General features: G+C 41.6%; 1 protein-coding gene across 4 annotated transcripts in view; it reads left to right on the forward strand.

Moving 5' to 3' along the window:
- Positions 1–9,131: 9,131 nt before the first annotated feature.
- Positions 9,132–23,446, forward strand: part of CA5B (carbonic anhydrase 5B) — a 110,117-nt gene continuing 95,802 nt past the window's right edge. For all 4 annotated transcript variants that reach the window (XM_054544353.2, XM_063721193.1, XM_063721195.1 and 1 more), the window contains exons 1-2: positions 9,132–9,222; positions 22,323–22,520. The gene's annotated coding sequence lies outside the window, so the exon portion shown is untranslated. The remainder of the gene's footprint in view (positions 9,223–22,322; positions 22,521–23,446) is intronic.

A 23,446-nucleotide genomic window follows, 5' to 3' on the forward strand; every position in this document is an offset into this window, starting at 1 on the left:
GCAACAAAACCTCAGAGATGCTCTGAGAATTAAGATAATGAGTGTAAAAGAATCTTTCCCCGGTGTGCATTCCACAGATGCCAATCGACGCCCTGCCCAGAGGTTGATGTCAGGGCTTTCCTCTCTACCATGCTGCCTCTTCATAAATTCAGTCCCCAAATTCCACCCCATTCTTCAAAAGTCATGAATGGCAGAATTAGATTGGGTGACTCTGGTGTTAACTAGAAACACTGGATTTTCAAAGCAACAACGAGGAAAATATCAACAATGAGACTTCTGCAGCACTTTGAGAAACACATCATTTCTCCCTCCTTACAAAGGTGGTATTTTATTGTAAAGGACCCACGTCCGTCAGCTAAATCCAACTGAGGAAGCTTTTTCTCTCTCCTTCACCTTGGTTGCAAGGACACGGAGTCGGGAAAAGCTGTACTAAAAGGAGAGGCAGCCACAACTTAGCCCAGCCATCCTAGCAATGTCACTGTATTAGGTGCAGTGGAAATTTCCAGAAGGAAGAGCTCACCTAGCTAACATCTGAAAAAAATAAAGCCAGACTAGATGAAGTCATCTTGGGAAATGTTAAACTAGATAAAGTCATCATGGGAAGGAAAAGTCAATACACATAGAGATTGTAACAAAGCATTTTATTTACACCAAGGAAGAAAGCTATGCTAAGAACATAGAAATCTGCTTCAGCGGCTGGGCACAGTGGCTCACACCTGTAATCCCAGCACTTTCGGAGGCCGAGGCAGGTGGATCATGAGGTCAGGAGTTCAACACCAGCCTGGCCAAGATGGTGAAACCCCATCTCTACTAAAAGTACAAATAATTAGCCAGGCGTGGTGGCAGGCGCCTGTAGTCCCAGCTACTCGGGAGGCTGAGGCAGAGAATTGCTTGAACCCGGGAGGTGGAGGTTGCAGTGAGCCGAGATCGTGCCACTGCACTCCAGCCGGGGCAACAGAGCGAGACTCCATCTCACAAATAAATAAATAAATAAATAAATAAGAAATCCGCTTCAGCTTTCCTTTAGCCTTACACTTCATAAAAGTATCAAGTGGCTTTCTTTGGCTTTTACTTAGTCAACGATGTAACTAGGGTTGAAGACAATAGAACACTGAGTCTTAGTGTAAGTCATTCATTTGAGAAGACAATCTCCTTTGAATGATGGTTTCTCAATGTTTGTTGTATCATCTTTTTAAAAAGAGCAATAGAAATTCTTTTTAGAAAATACAAAGCAGCACAAGGAGAAAAGTAAAAATCACCTGTAATTCCACCAGCATCAACGAATGACCAATTGTCAATGTTTTCTAAATATTTGGAACATATCTTTCTGCCTTGTGCTTTCTTCTTTGTGTAAATACATGTACATTTCTTCTTAAAAACAAAACTGGGGTCATGCTATTATGCAGCTTTGTCATCTTTGTTGAACTTAACTGTGTTTTGTTGTTGTCTGTTGTTTTTTTTTAATAGAGACAGGATCTTGCTCTGATGCCCAGGCTGGAGTGCAATGGCACCATCTTAGCTCAGTGCAGCCTCGACCTCCTGGGCTCAAGCAACCCTCCTGCCTCAGCTCCCAGAGTAGAAACACAGAAATCTTCTTCAGCTTTCCTTTAGTCTTGCATTTCTTAAAAGTGACAAATTTCTTCATAAGCTTTTAGTCATCTATGTAACTAGAATCGAAGACAGTAAAATATTGAGTTTCAGTCAGTGTAAGCCATTCATGTGAAAAGGGAAGAAAATCTCTTATTTCATTATGATTTCTCAATATTTGTGTTCTCATTTTTAAAATGATTGAAAAAAGCAATAGAAATTCCGTATAGACAATATAGAGAAGCAAAAAAAAGTAGAAAACATCCATAATACTACCAGAATGGATGACCAATGCTAATATATTTTCATAGTTAGAATGCGCCTTCCTTAGCCTTGGATCTCTTTATATGTTCTTGTAGGATGTTTTTTCTCACTGCAGTGGCACTATCAGAACAGAGTAATACAATAATGGGAATAAGACGCACCCTTGTCTTCTTCTTTACTCTAATAGGAATGCCACTACTGCACGGAATCTCGCAAGTGGCTTTAAAAATGATGTGTCATGTGATAAAAGCATTATATTTGTAATTACAAAAAATTATTTTCCTCAGTAACTGGTGTTGCATTTTATCAACTGCTTTTCACTATTAAAATTTTTACCATTTGGTGTATTACATTAATACATTTTTCACATTGATTCAATTCTTAGATAAAACATTTTTTAAATTTATTTTTAGCATGCTGCTGGAATCAATTCCTGGTTTTTCCCCTACGATTTTTAAACCTATTTTCTTATAAGAATATCATGTAGGTTCCTTTTCAAGTGCTGATTCTTGAAATGTTTTTTTCCTAGCCTTTACCATCTTGAAAATGATACAGAAAGATTTCTAACATTATCTATGTTTAGAAATACATATAATGTATAAGAAATAAAGAGTTCACAGATGAAGAATCTGGACCATGTGCATTTTAGAGGAAGAGTTCTTCAAAATTTTTCATTCCTTACATTATCATTTATTCCAGGTTTTATACCTCTTTCTGAGTCCATTTTGGCTGTTTACAATTTCCAAGAAAATATTCTGTTAAGATTTTCTAGTATCCTCATGGACTTTATAGAGTATTTCCCATAAAATATCTACTTTTGTTGCTATGTTCTCTTTATATTTTCTAATACATGTATTAATTTTCTCATTTTGATTATATTATCTACTTTGTTGTTTAATCAAAGAAGAAGATCTTGGATATAATTTGCAATTCTTTCTGTTTTTTGATTCATAAATCTTATTTATATTGGTTACATAGTGTAACAAATTCATTGTTAAATAGTTTGATGGAGATCTCAGTAAAATAAATGGAAAACAGAACTAGATACTAGGGTTCTTGCCTCTCAGCATATTATATTTTCTTATACTTTTCAAAGTCTTGCACAAATTTAGTGCTTGTCTTGATGTACAAGTTTTAAGTAGTAAGTTTCCACAGCCTTCATATCTGTATAAATTGCTTCATAAAATGCTCATTTCAGCAATTTCACATATGGGAGCTTCATAACTTATTAGTAACCATGGTAATGATGACAAATAAAGCAGTTCACTCATTCTGAATATGTTACTATTTACTTCCAAACGTTCAGAGTTTAGAGCATGTAGATTTAAAAGTTCAGATTACTGTTGCCATGAGCCACACAAAAGGGCACTGAGTCTCCTGAGATGGGAAAACGAAATTGATTTCTCCGTGTTTTTTATACTCCACAACACTCTTGAAAAGCACTTTCTGGGCACCTAACTATTGATCTACTGCTCTGGGGTAAACAGAATATGAGATCACATGAAAAGAAAACACGTGTCGTTCTTTTGATTCATGCAAGATCCCTTGTGAAGTTCACTAGATTCGTATAAATACATGGGCGTATGTAGGCTCCATTCATCTGCAATAAAGCAAGAGGTGGAGATGACCAATGTTTCTTTTAAAATTGACCCTGGTTATTTTGTTTCATTATCAAAAACAGAAACTTAGTAAATATATAGCTCCTAAAATTAGTAAACTGTAAAACCATCTCAAATGTGACATTATTCTGTATATTTTTATTGGATTTTCAGAAATGTATCTGGCTGTGACACATTAAAAGAAATCAATTAAAACTTTTAATAATTGAACATAGAAACTTTGTATAAGATTTTAAAACTTCACACCTTTTGCAGCTGGGCGTGGTGGCTCATGCCTGTAATCCCAGCACTTTGGGAGGGCAAGGCAAGCAGATTGCTTGAGTCCAAGAGTTCAAGACAGGCCTGGACAACATGGCGAAACCCCCTCTCTACAAAAAGTACAAAAATTAGCCAGGCTTGGTGGCATGCACCTGTGGTCCCAGCAAGTTGGGAGGCTGAGGCAGGAGGATCACCTGAGCCCAGGGAGGTTGAGGCTGCAGTGAGCCATGATTGTGCCACCACACTCCAGTCTGTGTGACAGAGCGAGACTCTGCCTCAAAAAATAAAAAAAACAAAAAACAAAAACAAAACATACACACACACACACACACACACACACAAACCCCTTTGGATGTTTTAATATCTTAATTAAATGGCTCTACTCAATGATTTCCTAAATGTTGTAGAATTTTAATAAATGAGATCCTTCCTTGTTTAAATTGTAATGAAATTGATATACTATATATAATAAACAATATCAAGATGTTTGTATTATTAATAATTTATACAATGTTTTCAGTATAATTAGGTAACAAAAATAATTTTATTCTCTTTAAATTGTCAGTGTTAAGATGCATGGAGAGACAAAGTATTTTCGTCTATTGTGCATAAGTTCTATTTTAACTCAGTGGTTTTCAACTGGGGGTGATTTTGTGCTCCAGAGACACTTGGCAACGTCTGGTGACATTTTTAGTCATCATGAATGGCAGAGAGGATTCTACTGGCATCTAGTGGGTAGAGGCCAGGGATGCTGCAAAACACCCCCACAAACTTTAAAAATATCATTTAGGTAACTCTTTTCTTCTTGTAGTTGAGTTAATGGAAATAACTCACATAAGGAAGAACAGAAGAAAAAAGGGAGACAAATGTGTGTGTGTGTGTGTGTGTGTGCGTGTGTGTGGTTTTTCTAAGGCTAAGAATGTAAAAATACATACATTGCAATGCATTTCATGGTACTTAATTTCCAGTCACAAGCTTATTAGAACTTCAGTTTATGATTCAAATTAGTCAACTCAGTTTTCTTAAACTATCATATTCATGGGCTATGAGAAATGCAAAAATGAACCAAATATAGTCTCTGCCCTTCAGGAACTTACAATTTTGTAGGACACAAAAGTAAATCATGATGGCAATAGATGCACATACAATTGTGAACAAAATGCTATAGGAACACTGGAGAAAGAGAGGATAAAAAGTTACTGGATTTGACAAGTCAATTATAAAACTGTTAACAAAAGAAAAATAAAAGAAAGGTTTCTCAATGATAATCAAGATAGACCTGGAACAATGGCAAGATGTTTAAAGGTAAAACATGAAAGTCCACAGGATACAAGTTAAGGAAATCTGAAAACAAACACAAAGGACAGATACAGGATATGGCCAACAGCAGGGACTTGCTGGTAGAGTGGTTCAGAGGAAGATGGGGGAGAGAGCATCAGTGTAGATGCATCTGAAAAGCCAAGTTGGGTTCCGATCTTAGAGGTCAGAGAGTTTTGATTCTCCAACAATGGTCCTGAGAAGCTAATGAAGATTTCAATGTGGGAATGACTTCATTGTAAATGACATAGAGAAGGACAATGGGAGATGGGAAGGACATTCCCTGACAGTGAGTTTCCAATGTGTCCTTTATTTACTAATCACAGGCTGTTGGACTGGCAGCCCACTATGTGTCCATGACTACAAAAAACAGGAAATTATTTTTCATTGGCCATCTTAATAAAAAGATAAATGAGCTTATTTTAATAATAATTTTAGAATATAGAACAGATGATGTTACAATCTTATAGTATGCTTAATTTTATGTACACACACACACACACACAATTTCCAGTATCCTTGGTAAGCAAGAAACTCTATAATGTGGAATATTTTTGTCTCCATCACATATCATATCCCCTTTTTAAGATGAGAAATCATATTAAGCAAGGATATTCGAAAAGCTCATCAAATTTTGTAGGTTAATCAGTAGCCATAATCATTATGAACTTTGTCTTATTCTTCACAAGTTAACATTTTTCTACTTCAGAGAAAGTTAATCACTACCGTTTGGAAATAAAAATTAATTCAGACCAACAGAGTGAGTGTAATTCTGCCAACTTTATGCTCCTAAAGTAGCAATTTAAAGGACAGTTTCTTCAATGGGAAAAAACAGTATGTGTGTCTGTGTGTCTCATCTTGTACACGGAGACCAATACTTTATAATGGGTCTCATGTAGTTAAAGCAAGACATTTCTTTTACAGGTTTAGCTGGTTCCACTGTTGTTCAGGCGTAAGAGTTTTCTCATGATTTGGCAAGTCAATTTTCTCTTTTTACTAGGCTAACAGTATTGCAGCCATGGTCTATGAAATAGTATTTTCCATCCTTAATCATCAATTTGCCCACCAGTTGGAGGTCACCTAGTCACATTTAGCCCTGACAATAGGTACCTCTTTTGCCAACCTCTATAAAGGGTGTGGGGACGGGGGCAGGATCAGACCACATAACTTTTAGGTTATATGCTCTCATTAATATTAAAGACATATGAATTAATCAATATCTCAGAATTTCTGCTCCTAGGTTTTGGCCAGTGATGACCCTGAACCCTCTACTGTCTGAAATTCATCAAAAGTCTTATGAGAAATGTTTTTGTGGACTGCCTAAAAGATGTGCACAAGAGATCCCTATTACTACAAATCAGAGATGACAGGTTGTTTGCAGCCATTTGCTCATCCCACACCCATGACAAACATTCTTTATCTATTTCAGAACTTTTTCCTTCTGTGCATGGACTCAGCCACCCCAACTGAGCTATTCAGTCAACTAATATGAATAAATGGGAGTTGACATGTGAGTTGAAACTTATGTGCCATTATGGGGAAAGATTATCTAAATGCTACCCTGAATTAAACCAGACCATTGTGGGGCTGTGTACTCAGTTGAACAGGAAATTTTGGATGGTTCATGAAATTGATTCAGTGCCCTGTGCTTTGTGATTATGCCAACAGTTTCCATTGAGGGAATGTGGGTGTAACAACTTATGACACTTATTTCCCACGTAGCTCACAGCGTCATCACGATGAGGAACTGGGATTTGCCTTGGGGCTAAAAATTATTTTAAAAAAAACAAACAGTGCTTCTCAAAAGCAAACAAAATCCTGATTGACTGGTTTTTATGAACACTGTAAAACTTTAAAATACTTGTTATCTCCTGTTTTCTATGGAAGCTTAGAGGGAGATCTCTTGCCCACCTTCAACAACTGTTCTGGATCTGAAAGTGTGCATACTTGAGTGTTAATCTTACCATTGGCTACATTATTTATTCTCCCTCCATGAATTTCCCCTCTGGTTCCTTAAACTATAATACTTATTTTACACAGTGTTGCCTATATTTTGGTACGCGGCCTCAAATCATCTGGGAGAAAATAATGCTATAAATAATGCTATAAAAATCAACGCAGTAATTTACACAGGCTGCACTTGGTCCCATTTCTGGTGTGTTTAATTTTTCATGCAAAAAATGATTAGCGTTGGAAACATTTTATATAAATGAGATAGAGTTCTCAGAGCCAGGGTGAGCTTAATAAAAAATGTTTTGTTGAAAATTGTCTTTTACTCTGTGCTCCTTGTAGCTCAATATTGTGAAACTTCCCACTGTCTTCAAAGCAGAAATGGATGGAAGGTGGGAAGAGAAGGCAACTTTTACACTTTATATGTGATCATAAAATCTCGATTACTGGCATATGTAGAAGTGTATATAGTAAATCTCACTGCCATGGAGGGAAAAATTGTAATCCTCTATACAAGTGAAAAGGGAATACTTCAAATGAAGACTGAGAATTTATTGTGAAGGGAGCTGTACTAACTGCTATGAAAGTGGCTTCCTATGTTTGCTGCCCCAAAATACTCCTGCTAATTAGAACAACAAACCAGCACTTATCAAGTCCTTTTCCACCTATCAACTCCTTTATTACACCATCTTTAATTTTCTGAATTCTTGTGCCATCTAAACTTGAGTTGGGGAAGCTCAGTCTGTAATTTCTCTGAGTCTTGTCTTATTTCTTACTGGAACATAGTAGTTGATAAATCTGTCTTGAATGAATGAATGAATGGCTAATGGAAAGTGTCTATCCTCCGAGAATGTCCGTTCAGAAATTTCTGGACAGAAAAGCTGGTAATAACCTCCTCACTTTTTTCCTGTGAACCCAGAATTGCGAATGGAGGGAGTAAAAAAGAGTAATCTTGGAGCAGGGGGTTGCAAACAGAGGTCTGAATGTGGTGGTGTCTCGACAGGACCTAGAGAGCATTAGGGCACCAAGTGCCTAGGAAAAGTCATCAGGAGGACACATCAGGAAGCAGAGGAGTGTGCTTACTCCATGTATCTCCCTAGCATTTAAAGTCCGCTGACTTTAAATGGGCTGGAAGGAACACGGTTCCAGTTTATTTCCATATCGGGTTAAAGGACATGAAACCTAGCTAGAAGGAACACTGCTCCACCACTGGCCCATCAATTCTGTTTCCTACTCGGTTTTTGCTTAACGAGTTGTGGTGTTTAGAGTTGGGAGATACATGCAGCAAGTCACTTTTTAGGAGAGGATCAGACATCTGCAGGCTCATTTCACTCTATAAACGCCGCGGACATCTGGTTCCAGGACCTGGACAGTTCTCTCCGGAGACTGGTGGACCCCTGCAACACCTCCGTGGCTTCCCGGGATCAAGTCTCGCACCTAAAAGGAGCGCAGAGGGCGTGGAACTGGCGGGAGAGGCGTGACCAGAGTGGAACCAAAAGTGGGTGGCCTGGGAACCTAAGGCGTGACCAGAACTGAAGGTAGGTAAGTGCGCATGCGCCGGATGCGCGTGGCCAACGAGGACCATAGGGTTGTAGCGTGTGGCCTGAGAGGACGGCCAGGACTGGCCAGAAAGGAGAGGTGTGGAATGCAGGAAAAAAAGTGACACGGACCAGAGGGGTCTTGCCTGTTCCGAGAGAATGGAAGGGGTTAGCCACGGCGGGAACGGCCCGGCCAGTGAGGAGCGCAGGCAGCAAGGCTTAGCGGAAGAGGCATGACCCAGGCGTACCGGCGGGGCGTGGCCCGAACGAGCTAACTTTAGCCCTTACGTGAAAGGCGCAAGGATGTAAAAAAGATGTTGGAATTCGCGGGAGGGTCGGCCTCAGGCGGAGTAGGGACGTGGGCCCAAGAGAGGGAGGTAGGGTAGGCAGACTAGCTGTGACTGGACGATCACTGGGCGAAGCGTGGAAAAGTGGCCACAGATGGAAAGGCGGGCCGCGGAATAGTGACCGGCAGGGGAGGTGGCGCGAAAAGGGAAGTAGGGACATGACGTAGTTGGAACGCAGAGACGTGCCTCGAACGTGGGGGCGCGGTCCTTACGTGTGGGCGTGCATTGTTGCTCTGAGGGGCGTAACAAAGATGGTGGAGCAGGCGGAGGGCAGAGGCGTCGGCAAGTTAGCGTGCAGGCGCGTGGCAGCGACAGAAGATGTGTAGCCAGAGCGCAGAGCAGGTGTGGACTCCGGCCCTGGGGAAGCGTGGCCAGGGCGAGATTTGAGCCTGGGTCGGTGACAGAGTGGGGACTGATAGGGGCGTAGCCTAGAATGACGAAATGACGTTTGGTGCGTAGGGACGTGGCTAAACGTGAGGGGGCGTGGCCAAGATGGCCGCGTGCGGGGTCCTGGGGTCTCGGGAGCGATCGAGGAGGTTCTGGCTCAGGTAAGTCGTTCGGGTAAGGGCGGGAGGCAGTAAGGAGCGTGGGCAGCAGCAGGGCGTGGTCTGCCTGAGAAGGCAGGAACTGTGCCACTTGCCACAAACATGACCGCGTGCCGCTATCGGCCCCGGAGCCAGAGAAGCTTTTGGTTCCGCGATGTTGGCCAGAGTCCTGGCGGGGCTTCTCTGAGGAATGGGAGTGGGAGGCTGGCGGCGGGGAAATAGCCACTTCCCCACTCTAGCTCTCTTCTTCCACTATGGGGATCACCAGACATCCTTTTAGGATTCTGTCTATTAAAAGGTAGAACAGCTTTCCCAGAGACATTGCGGGATGAGAGGAGTGCATTTCCAGAAACCAAGGAGCAGCAAGCTGGGACTCCCTCGGGTCTGCATTGTTGATATTCCCACCTGACTATGCTAGGGGCTATGGACAGACACAGCCACCCCAGAGTAGATCAAAAGCACAGCTGTGTCCCGTGGACAAATCTGAGTTTTTCTGTCGTGCCTTGCCCCAGAGCCGGAGGAGAGGAACCTCCAAAATGCAGACATTCTTGGTGGCTGGGATTCTGTGTGATATTCAGCGTTAAATGCTGCTGCTCTTGAGGCTGCTGGAAACGCGTTAGTGTTAATATCAGTGTACTTCTCTCACATTTAGTTTTGCCGGAAAAGCTTGGGAAATGAGTTAATGAAGATGCGTAAACCTTAATTTGTTTATATGCTCCCTATTAACCACTGAATACCACATTGCTTTCTGCTTCCCCTTCTTTCTTTACTGATAATCTGACCATTTCCACTATGCACTTTGAAAGTCTTGCTGGAGTATGGAGAATAGTCAGAAATCTCTGGTAAGAAATGCTGCCCCGCGCATCTCTCAGAGGAGTCACTATTCACAGCCTGCATCAGAGTTCCCAATGAACCAAAGTTCACCCCACCTCCCCTGTCTTCAGGGACTTAGTGAAAAGCTGCACTGTTCTTGAATATTTTGGAAATGAAAAACTTTCTGGGCTATTTTAAATCAGTATCTGGGCTGGAATTAACCGAAAGGCGAAACAGCAAGGGCACCATTCTCTGTGCCTATACGTAGCTGCCCTGTGCTTGGAACCAAGCAAAAAGGTTGTCACTGCTCACAGTTGCAATGGAATAAAGGTTGAGTGCCTTGTGATTGCATATGAATATTAAGGAAATCTGATGGAAAGAGGGAAATTCATCATGTCACTGGCCACACTGGGGCAGTTAGTTGCAACACACAAATCAGGTATAAGAAATATATTTTGAAACCTTTGGCAGCCTCAGATTGGGATCACGCTCTCAAGGAAGAAGTGAGTGAGAGGAGGAAGCTAAGCTTTCTTAAGACATAGCAGCGTAATCTCTAATTTAAGTTTCAGGAAATTGCAAAAGGCAGGCTTCCTTTTGAAATCAGGAGTTGAGAAAATGAAGAGTCAATCTGATGCCAATCAAGGAATTTTTCAATATAATCGTAACCTTTTGTTAGTACTTTTCCTGTCTGTTTCGCATAAGTGGCTTAATCAGGCAGAGTTCAAGCTATGAGGCATTTAATAAATACATTACTTATGAATGACATTTAAAGACTTCTAGAATCTTTTCTTTTTTCACACATTTCTAAGGCTGCAAAACAGAAAAACAACATGTTAGTAATATCCAAGGCATACATGAATAATCAGTGACGGCAAAGGATATGTAGCACAGAAGGCTTAGCTCTCCTAGGCGGTATCCAGCCACACACTGGTAATTGTTGAAATGGAGTATTGGATATATAGATGATTTATTCTCACCATTTTTTTGTACAAGTTTGAAGTTTGCCCTAATAAGGGGAAAACAGATTCTAAATTCAGTTGACCCATGGTCTATTGCTGTTTAAACCTGCTAAGTGAATTCAGGTAGTGAAGTTATTTAAAAACCAGATGCTCTTACCTGGCTCCAGGAACTATGAAGATAAGATATTGACAGCTTATTGGCAGTTTGTCTTTTAAATCCTGAGCCAGACTTTTTTTACATGGCTTCAACAAGGTGATTTTTCATCTCCTTAGACATTTTGACATACACACTCCCACTAAAAACTGTATTTACACAAACACAGATAAAACTAAACAAAAGTGATTTTAACTTTGGTTTGAGAATTGTCAACACCTTTTAGGCAACACAGACATACTTTAGGTGTCACTGGCTGTTATGAGTTAAGTTGTACTCTCCCATCTCAAATTCATATACGTTTAAGTCTTAAGCCCCAGTACCTCAGAATGTGACCTCATATGGAGATTGGGTCTGTATAAAGGTAATTATGGTCATTAGGGTGACCACTAGTCCAATATAACTGGTGTCCTTAATTAAAAGGGAAATTTGGACACAGACAAGATGAGAATGGCTTACGAAAATTGGACTTAATGCTGACACAAGCCAAGGAATTACCAGAAGCAAGGTTTATTAGGTATTCTCCAGAGAAACAAAGCCAATTGTGTGTGTGTATGTGTATATATGTGTGTGTGTATGTGTATATATGTGTGTGTGTGTGTGTGTGTGTGTATGTATGTGTGGGTGTGCCTGTGCGTGTGTGTGTGTGTGTGTGTGTGTTCAGAGAGAGAGATTTATTTTTAAAAATTGGCTTGTGAATGTAGGCTCATGAGATTTGCAGTGCAGGCCAGCAGACTGGAGACCAGGGAAGAATTGATATTACAGCCTGTCTTATTCAGTTTTGTGTTGTAACAGAATACCAGACACTGGATAATTTATAATGAACAGAAATTTATGTGACTCATGATTCTGGAGGCTGGGAAGTCCAAGGGCATGGTGCCAGCATCTGCTCAGCATCTAGCGAGGGCTCTCTCTTGCATCATCCCATAGCACAAGGCAGAAGGGCAAGAGCATGTGCATGTGAGGGGTGGGAGTGGTTGGGGGTGAAGAAGGAGGGAGGGAAGGGAAAGAGGCCAAATTTATCCTTATGTCAGGAACCCACTACCTCAGAAACTAACCAGTTCCCCCTAATAATGGCATTAATCCATCCATGAGGGGAGAGCCCTCATAATTTAATCACCTCCCAACACTTTTGCATTGCAGATTAAGTTTCCAAAACGTGAACTTTGGGTACACGTTCAGACTGGATTGTGAGCACAAACTGGTGCCATGGCACAGCTCCAGTCCAAAGGCAGTCTGGAGGTAGAATTTCCTCTTCCTCAGGGGACCTGTCTTTTTCAACTTAAGGCTTTCAACGGATTGGGTAGGGCCCACCCACATGAAGGGTAATAATCTTTATTCCAAGTCTACTGATTTAAATGTTAATCTCATATAAAAAATACATTCACAGTGATATTTAAACTGGTATTTGACCAAACATCTGGGTACCATGACCTACCCAAGTTGGCACATAAAATTAACCATCCAAGTAGAAAGGCCTGGAACAGAGCGCTCATTGCCCTCAGAAGGAACCAACCCTGCAGAGAACTTGGACCTCAGATTTGTAACCTCCAAAACCATGAGACAACAAAAATTTTTAAGCCACCCAGTCTATGGTACTTTCTTACAAGCTAATACATTGGCCTAAAGACCTCCGGTAGGGAGTCAAGCCTAGAGGTAAGGAACCTCCACAGGATTCACTAACTTCCTACCAGTCCCCTTTAATGCAATGGCTGCACATCTCTGGCTCCCTGAGTTCAGTGCACATTAGCAAAGTGATGCATATGCAAAGCAAAGCGCATGGCACTGTGCCAAAAGACTGGCTTCTCATCCTGCTGTGCTTTATTTCACAATGCACATAGAGATGATTCTCGCTCCTTTCACATAGGTGTAGTCTTCTCTCTAGCTTAGCTGGAGCAGGATCAAGGACAGCAGTACAGAGGAGAAGAGCTAGTTCACAGCCAATTACTAACATGAATGTGCACAAAGAGAGGGGAGGATGAAAGCATGTTTGCCTCCTTGCTCAGCATCACTGAGGACCATGATGTGGGTTTTATATCTTACATTCTTCTTGGAAAGATGGTATGAAGAAATAAATTTCAGATGTGTAAGGGAAATGTGTCTTTAGTGCCTGCCCCTCAACTTCTACGTTTGTGCCTTTTGCCACCCCTTCCCACCTACCCCAACCCCCACCACTACCCCAGCATGGCCATACTGCTGAGAGCCCCGCTTTTGGCAAGAGAAGGCAGAATCTGAGGTGGCAAAAACACCCTGCTGTAAACTGGTTTGTTCTGTGTTTCTCTTACCCATACTATGTGCATTTCAAGAGGCTCCTAAGGGAGAAATTACATACCTGGAAGGTACAGTTCAAGTCTTGGTCATCTTTGCATCATAGCACCCACCACTGTGCTTGGAGCAAAAGAAATGACAATACATTTTGAAATGAAAGTGCTAACTGGCAGAATCCCAGCCCTGTGAGACTAGATGAGGTTCATACTCAGTGAGGGTCCTCTTTTAGATCAGGCAGGATTTGGGGGGTCCTTTGGATCTTTTAGATAGGGGTATGAGACCCTCCTCTCAAAGGAGAAATATTTAAAAGTGTTTTAAAAGTATAGACATCCCTACAAATGGGTGATGACGTTTGAGAAAAGGAAAGGCCCCCACTACTGTCTCAGAGCATTCTGGCAGTCATGGCACAGTTCTTAGTTTTTGAAATTAGGACCAACATCTTTGTCACCAAGGGAGCCTACTCAGGTCAGTTGACTAGTACTCCCAGCACCCATTTTGAATGAGGCACTGTGTCCCTAAGAGATGCAGCTCTGACCAAGGCAGACACAGTCCCTGCTACCGTGGAGCTTAGATACTGGAGAGGATGCAGTCATAAAGTACATTCCTGGTCAGGTATTAATTCCACTGTGATAAGCACTGTGACCACAAAGCAGTTCTGGGCTGACCTGGTGAGCACGTGGTCGGGGGAGCTTAGAGGAAGTGACGCTGGTGTCAGTCATCTGAAGTGGGGGTAGGGATTCACCAGGCACAGATGGAGGGAGAGTCCAGGAAAGGAAGGGCATCTGCACAGGCCAGAGGGAAAGGCAGGAGTTGGAAGAACTAAAGTCCATGTGGCTGGTGGGCGGGCAGAAGCGCGAAGTGAATGTGAGGGAAAGCAAGTGGGTCTGTCATCTTGGGGTGACCAATGAGTTTGAGGAACAAGAGTGGATAATTGACTCCCATTTGCCCTCCCCTCCACCTCAGGGTGAGTATTACTAGTCTGAATATTGTCCTACTTAGAGGTTTTCTAATGATCTTAAGTCTCTATTGTTTACAGCTTTCACTTCTCTGCCCTCTTCCCTCTAGGTTATTGGGTTCCTGCAAGTTATCTGGGAACTGATCAAAGTTTCAGGGTAAAGATGGTGGTGATGAACACCCTGAGGGTCACTCGTCCTGTGTCCCCATGTGTATTGCTGTGGAGAAGCTTCCAGATTCCAAGGCCCAGGCCATCCTGCAGCCTCTGTACTTGTACTTGCAAAATCCAGAAATAAGCCTGTGAGTACACCATTTCATTAAAGAGAGGAGAAAAGGCTTGTTGGTTTTATAAAAACCACGTGTGTTAAGCATTTGTAGCTGTGATGTCATGGGCATTCCAGTGTGATATTATATGCCTTATGGACTGTGAGAATAACTGTTTCTCTATTTGTCCAGTAAAATAAACGTGGAACATTCTTTCTTGACAAATGTTAAAACGTTAAAATGATGTCATGCAGAAACTGGAGAAGGTTTCAGATATTCTGGAACCTGTTCTTTATTATTTCTTGTTAGCAGTTGTCTTTTTACTAAGGTTGATCCACAAACTGCAAATTATTTCTGTGAATCTTAAATTGCTGGAAGCTGCACATGAATGTTTGCAAGCAGTTCAGTGGCTTCATGCTTCAGAATATTCTGTCCAGAGTTAAGAATTGCAGAATTAATTCTAGCTGACTGATTTGCAAGTGTGTGCTCTGCTGTAAACACAGAAGATCATGTGACACAGCAGATGTTCTTCCTCAAGCCTTTCTCATCTCGTTCCCCTCCTGGAAATACAAGGTACTATCTGCAGCTGGATGTTGCAGGGATTCTCCACTGTGGCACGATGGACATTGGGGATGGATCATTCTGTGGTGTGGGGGCTGCCCTTTGCTCACTAGATGTTGAGTGGCATCTCTGATCTCTTGCCAGTAGCACTACCCAAATGATCACATTCAGATATGTTTCAAGACATTGCTAAATGTCCCCTGGGAGGGAGGGCAAAATAACCCTGGGAGAGAACCGCTGAGATGATAGGAGAGATGTCTGTGATGGTGGAGAGATGTATTTAATGAATTGGCTAAATATATCTTTTGGGTTTTTTAAATATATTTTCCACTATTCACAATCAATTTACATAGTTTTCAAATACTGGCTTGTTTCAGGATTTGAGGTTTCTCAGATTGTGCTCTTTGGGTTTACCCTTTTTGAACCTCCGTGCACATAAGTAAAGGAATTCCGTTAATAATGTTGATCTAGCTGGATCCATTGCCTTGAAAGTGCTTCGGAAGAATTTTTTATTACAAGTTTATTTTGTTTTATCCCAACATTGACTATGTTCTCATTGAAATGAGTTGGTCGGGGTCATAACAAATTTATGATTGCTGGGTGTGCCCATATCCTACCCAGACTGGCTTATTCCGAACCCTGGCACTGCATTCTAAGGCTTAACATGGAAAAAATTTAGTCATATTTATCTAGTTACTAATGTTTTGTGTGAGTGTGGGGTGTTTGCCTTGTTCTTTAGATTGTTTGTCTTTATTTGCAGAAAGTTGAAAGTTAAATGCCTAAAGCCCAATCAGCCTATGCCATTAGGATAGCTTGCTGCTTTTAGTGCTAACAGAAACCAAATAGTGGTCCCCCGAGGAGATGGGGTTCACTTGACTAATAGCTATATTATATGACGTGTTCTTGTTTCTACGTCACTAGAAAAAAACAGGTGAAAGTCAACATTTGATTTTGTTTGTGGTATGTTTCACTGTTCCAACCTGTTTGCCCCAAGGAGAATATTGTGGTCTTTCTTGCCCTGGGCCTTTGAGCAGGTCCTGTTCCTATATTCTGGACCCTCATCTGCTCAATTGTAAACACAGTTCTCATTGTTTCTGACAGCTCAGTACCCCAGCGGAAGGCTAGTGTACACTTGTAACCAAGAATAACCTGAGATTCTTGAGGGTTAGAAACTCAGTTATGAGGCCGGGCACGGTGGCTCATCCCAGCACTTTTGGGAGACCGAGGCAGGCGGATCACCTGAGGTCAGGAGTTCGAGACCAGCCTGACCAACATAGTGAAACCTCATCTCTACTAAAAATACAAAAATTATCCAGGCGTGGTGGTGCATGCCTGTAGTCTCAGCTACTCAGGAGGCTGAGGCAGGAGAATCACTTGAACCTGGGAGGCGGAGGTTGCAGTGAGCCAGCATCTGTACTCTGTCTCAAAAAAAAAAAAGAAAGAAAGTTGTGGCAGCTACTTCTAGTACTTTGTTATCATCATCGTAGGCTCAAGTGCCTGCCTCAGATGTTTAAGTCTGAACATTTTAAGAGGAGGCAAAGCAGAATAAGGAGTGAATGAAAGTAGGAGATTGTGGCAAATTCGGTAAGCAGCATTTCAGGTCAGCCCAGTGCTCTGTGCTCATCATATCTTTGCTCCCAAGGCTCTCCACAGATAATCTTTAGCTGTCAACTCAGATTGCTGTTTGCTGTTATCTGAAGTAGCAGACAGTAATTGTTGATAGTCCTAACTTTAGGGACTTATAATATAACAAGATAAAAATAAAAGCCTACACCTGTTATCCAAGATGAAAATAAAATCAATTTCACTTAGTGTATCATCTAGTGAAATTTAGCGTGATGATCACATAAAAAGATTTAGATGGCTGGGCATGGTGGCTCACGCCTGTAACCCCAGCACTTTGGGAGGCCAGGGCAGGTGGATCACGAGGTCAGGAGAATGAGACCATCCTGGCCAACATGGTGAAAGCCCGTCTCTACTAAAATACAAAAAATTAGCCAGGCATGGTGGCATGCACCTGTGGTCCCAGCTACGCAGGAGGCTGTGAGGCAGGGGAATCGCTTGAACCCCAGAGTCAGAGGTTGCAGTGACCCGAGATCGCGCCACTGCTCTCCAACCTGGGCGACAGAGCAGGACTCTGTCTCCAAAAAAAAAAAGATTTAGACATGAGATCTTAGACCATAGGAAAATTAATTTAATGTTAATTCTTAATGAAATATAAAGAATATCAGCTATAATGTAAATAGTACAAATTTAATATTATTCCAGTGATTCTTAATGTTCATGATCTCCCTGCTTTTAGAAAGAAAAGAAACATTTCCTTTTAGGATAACTTGGACTAGAATGGCGCTGTCTAAAATGTAGCCACAATTAATGTAGCCACTGTGGGTATTTACCTGTAAATTTAAGCACATTAACATTTTATAGCCTCATGTGCCTACAACTTACCATACTGGACATTTTCATCTTTAGAGAAAGTTGTATTTGACAGCACTGATCTATATTATAACTCAACGGTGTTATAAAGTTCTATTATTTTTCCAATTAATTTTGAAGAACCAAAGCCTGGAGAACAATACTTTTTTTTTTTTTAATTTAACTTTTACTTTAAGTTCAGGGGTATGTGTGCAGGTTTGTTGTATAGGTAAACTTGTCATGGGGGTTTTGTACAGATGAGGACAAGAGTTTTAACAGGTTGTTTTGCAATGTCTTCCTAAAGACCTCTGATATAGGCTGGGATGCCTCAGACTGTATTGTCTCCATTAACTTTCAAATAATCTTGAGAAACAGTGGGAGGATTAGGAGTCCCATGGAATTGCACTAATGGCTTCAGGGTTGTCTTCAGCTACCTGGGACTGACGATTAGCCCTGGAACTGACCACCAAGAAATGTGGGCTTTTAGTCTCCTGTGCTGATAACTGCATGTGTATTCTATGGCTAATGGACTCGGCATCCAAGTGCCTTTTACAGCCCTGATGCTCTAACAAGGCAATTTGTGATCCTGCGATCATCCTCAGCCAAGTCATACAGAGGGTCCCTGTGTAACAAGGCAATTTGTGATCCTGCGATCATCCTCAGCCAAGTCATACAGAGGGTCCCTGTGTATCCCATCACTGCACTAAGGGCAAGGCCTACACAGATGGTCTTCAGTTACATGAGGAAATAGCACATCCCTCATAAAAAGGGTGGTACATAGCAAGGGACCAGATATAAAGCACATGAGGGTATAGGGCAACATTGTCCTATAGACATATAATTGAGCCACATATGTAATTCTCAGTTTTCTAAGAGTCACATTAGAAAAGGGGAAAAGAAAACAGGTGAAATTAATTTTAGTGACATTTTTATTTAACCCAGTATATCCAGGATATTATCACTTTAACATGTGATCCATATAACAGTTATTACCGAGTTTACATTGTTTACCTTGCACCAAGTCTTCAAAGCCTGTTGGGGGTTTTACATTTACCACTCATTTAGGATTGACCAAGGGGGCAGCATGGGAACACCAGCGTTTGGAAAGAATGAGGAGAATGGTTAGATAAGTGAGGAGGGTTCTAGTAGAAAAACACAGGCACTTGGACACAGAAGTTTGCACTTGATGTACTGTCTTTAGCACAGGAGCACCCTGACAAAGCCGGTAATTTGGGAAAACTGAGTGGCTGAACTCAGGGGGTAAAGGGAAGTGAGAAAAGAGGACAAGTGACCAAGAGGCTTTGTGTGAAGTCCGTGGCGTAGAGTTCAGAACTAGGCTAGTGGTCTGGGCAAGGTGAGGAAAAGCTAAACCTGAACAATTGTTAAAGAAAAATAATGCAATCAGTGGGGGTAATGGGAAATAAAGCAAAAAAAAGCAAACTTTTTCAGTGATATACTTCATCTGATTCATTTGATCCACCGTAGTTGTTGAAAGCCAGCTTGCTTGCAGAGCAGTGGGGGAGGCCGATAACTAAGTGCGTGTGCATATAATTATAACTATACCCATGTAATAATGTTGTGAAGGACAAAACCAGAGTGCTATGATTAAAAATTCAAGGGGATCATGTTATAACAGGGTAGTCAAAGAGGAGAGGAGGTGATAATTAAGGCATAACAGGAGCCAGTGCCAAGTGGAATGAAGGGAATGATTCCAGCAGAGGAGGAGAATCAGGAACTGAGGGGCTTGAGGCAGAAATGAGCTTTCTACATTTGAAGAGTCCAGAGACGTACAAGGAGGCTAGAGAAATAGGTGGTGCAAGCATAAAATAAATCAAACACAGGACTAGGCGTATAAATAAGACCAAGTGCATCCTCACCATAAAATCTAAAGGAGTTTTCTTGCTCATCAGTGACAGATTATTGACACCTTTTTAATGACAGTGTGCCCTTCGCTCACTTAAACCGTGATTGAAATAGTCACAATCTCTTCCCTTTCTACCTATAAAGAAAAACCTGAAAATGAAGCTTCTGTTAGAATGCTTCGTCCTCACCTTCCTGTTTTGAGGGAAAGTATGACAACTGCCAAGAAATCATTTCTATCTATATTTTGTTAAAATGGTAGAAGGGGAGGGAAGAGGAAAAGAAAAGTGTGAATTTATCATTAGCAAAACAAGCCCTTGGCAAAAAGTTGGCTTCAATAGGGGGATAGTGACCAAGGAACACCTCTCCCCACAGTGAGTTGGATGGTCTAGCCTAGATGGTCTAGTTTAGTAAAGGAGGAGGTGGGTAGGAGGAAAGAAACCTTCTGGAAGCTGAACTTGTAAACTCAAGGGCATAAACTGATCGTGTCATTATGGTCATTAAAGAGCAATTGAAGGAACAGGCCCAGTTTTCTTGGGCTGGTATTTGCGTGAGTGTGAGTGTTGATACTTCCCATTTCATGAATGAGATGGAGAACAATTAAGGATGACCAAGGCGTCGTCTTAGGGAGCTGATTGTCACTCCAGTTCTTCCCTAGTATTCACGGTAAACCCTCATTGAATGACTTTGAAGAATGTGAATTCTCACATTATCAACCACAGTCTGAGTGTCTGAGGGGAAGGTGCGTAGTCTCTTTTTGTCAGGAATCTTTTAAAATGGAATCAGGGCCTTTCAAGGGCGTTCTAGAAGGAATCTGCATTCCGATCAGATTTATAGTATTGAAATATTGTGCCAGTTCAAATGCATTTTTAATTTTTGGCTCCTAAATTTAACAGAAAATTATTGTTCTTCTGTAAGGAATTCTTTCATACTAAGAAAAATAAAAACATTGGGTTCAACCTGTTCAGTATTATGCTCACTGGCTGGGGTGACAGGACTGTTGTCACTCCATATACCAAACCTGCATGTGTACCCTTTATAGTTAAAGTTGAAATTAATTTTTTAAATTAGGTTTAAATCTCTTCAGAGATAAGAGAATACTATGTTATAGGAAGAAATAGGAAAAAAAGAAGAATATTCTGAGTTTTTGCAGACTAAGATTCTCAACTGGGCCACTATTGACATTTGGGGCTGGATAACGCTTTGCAGTGGTGGCTTCCTCCTGTGCTTCGTAGAATGTTTAGCAGCATCCCTGGCGTCTATCCACTAGATGGCAGTAGCACCCTCTTCCAGTTGTGGCAATGAAAAATGTCTCTAGACATTGCCAAATGTCCTCTGGGGCCGTAGTCACTCTCCTTGTTGAGAACACTGGTCTGGATGCTTCCATGAGAGCTCAGTGTCTATACTGCCAGGACATTTTTGCCTACCCCCACAAAAAAATAAAGCCAAGGCTAAGATTTTAAACTTCCATCTTTGGGCTGCTACTGTAGCAGGAGAACTGTTGCCCCTGTAAGAGTAAACCAGAGGCAAGTTTCTGGTTTTTATGGAAACAAGAGGGTGTCCCTGCCATATTCGGGGGATTTGACTGGGTGGGAGCTGCCTAGTTACTTCTCAAATCCTTAGACCCATTCTTAGTGGTGGGGCGAGATGCAGAGGGTCGTTGGTAATCATTTCTCTCAATTCATGTTTCTCCTAGTTTTCCTATTGTTCTTGATTCTACTCATCCATGGTACTTCTAAAGGACAGGGAAATGGACCACCCCAAACTGATATACATTGGTTCTGCTCATCACACATGGGGATCTCAACAGGCCACTCTCTGTTATCAGCAAGTCTGCTGATACTTACCAGGGACTTGCTACAGAGACCTGGTGCTTGACTCTGGAAGAAAATAGCATCAGCAATGTCTTCAGTGCCTGTGGAGGATGAATTGTATGTGTACACCTTAACAGATAATCTCCACATCCCTGTGACACACTGCAACCTCCAGGGACCTCAGCAATGCCGATGTTCTGCCCAGGTTTTGCAGGATGGCTGCCTGGTCCTCAGAGTTTGCTTACATATGAGGTGAACTCAACTCAGCACGCACAGTTACGTGGGGCAAGCATCGTACAGGATGCAGGCTACGCAAGTCTTTTTTTCTACCAGACAACCAGTTAAACACTGACAATACTTGATTGAACATTTCCTTTCTCAAAGTTCTCCCCCATTTCTTTTTTTTTTTTAAATGAGTCTGTTATTGAAAATCAAATTAGTTTGTCTTTGTATTTAGAGCTAGTTTGGGGTCTTGGGGCTTGGGAAATTCTCAATGAAGAAAAGAAACTCATTTATGAATACCTATTTCCACATGGCGCTAATCTCCTTGCATTTTACTGTTATCACAGGACTGATTGCACTCGGTTTAGGTGAGCTTAGTAGGCATACTGAGAGGAGTTGGGTTTTCAAGATGGCAGAATGCTGTTCTTCTGCACAGTGCTTTCTGACTTGTCTTTAGCCTTTGCTTTAGTCAGCTGATTAAGGCCCTGAATGGCTAATTGCTAAAGCTCTTAGTTCCCATTAGCCTTGACAGGGTCTCCAGAAGTGGAATTGCCTCATGTGTGATGCTAGATAGTAGACAGTCTTGATAATAGGCTGACCTGCTTTCTCCTAGTGCATCCACTCTGGGAGAGCGTGGACCTCGTTCCTGGGGGCGATCGACAGTCATTCATCAACATTCGGTGGAGGGACAGTGTTTATGATCCCGGCTTAAAACCACTCACCATCTCTTATGACCCAGCCACCTGCCTCCACGTCTGGAATAATGGGTACTCTTTCCTCGTGGAATTTGAAGATTCTACAGATAAATCAGGTGAGGGCAAGATCTGGTAGTCTTGTAAGGAGTTAAAGAAAGAGTGTCATGTTAACACGGACACATCAAACTGTCTCCATGATAGTATTGACCTCTTTGTGAGCAATGGCATGGAACTCATTGGAATTTAAAAAAAAACTGGTAAAATATACATAATGTGAAATTTATCATCTTAACCATTTTTAAGAATATAGTTAAGTAGTATCATATTAAGTACATTTCCATTATTGTACAATCATCACCACCATCTATCTCCAGAAATCCTTTCATCTTGCAAAACTGAAACTTTACCCATTAAACAGTAGCGCCCCATTCACCCTCCCTCCAGCTTCTCGCAATCAGCATTTGGCTTGCTTGCTTGCTTTTCTTTTCTTTTCTTTTTTTTGGAAACAGATTCTTGCTCTGTCACCCAGGCTGGAGTACAGTGGGGCAGTCTTGGCTCACTGCAACCTCTGCCTCCCAGGTTCAAGCGATTCTTCTGCCTCAGCCTCCTGAGTATCTGGGATTACAGGTGCCCATCACCATGCCCAGCTAACTTTTGTATTTTTAGTAGAGAGGGGGTTTTACCATGTTGGCCAGGCTGATCTCGAACTCCTGACCTCAAGTGATCTGCCCGCCTTGGTCTCCCAAAGTGCTGGGATTACAGGCATGAGCCACCACACCCAGTCAGTATTCTGCTTTCTGTCTCTATGAATCGGACTACTCTAGGCACCTCATATGAGTGGAATCATACAGTATTTGTCTTTTTGTGACTGGCTTATTTCAGTTGGTATAATGTCCTCAGAGTTCATCAATATTGTAGTATGTGTCAGAATTTCCTTCCTTTTTAAGGCTTAATGATACTCCGTTATATGGATAGACCACATTTGTTTATCTATTCCTTACCTTTCGGCTTTTGTGAGTAATGCTGCTATGAACATGGGTGT

The sequence above is a fragment of the Pongo abelii genome, chromosome X (genome assembly GCF_028885655.2).
Source record: "Pongo abelii isolate AG06213 chromosome X, NHGRI_mPonAbe1-v2.0_pri, whole genome shotgun sequence".
Lineage (NCBI taxonomy): Eukaryota > Metazoa > Chordata > Mammalia > Primates > Hominidae > Pongo > Pongo abelii.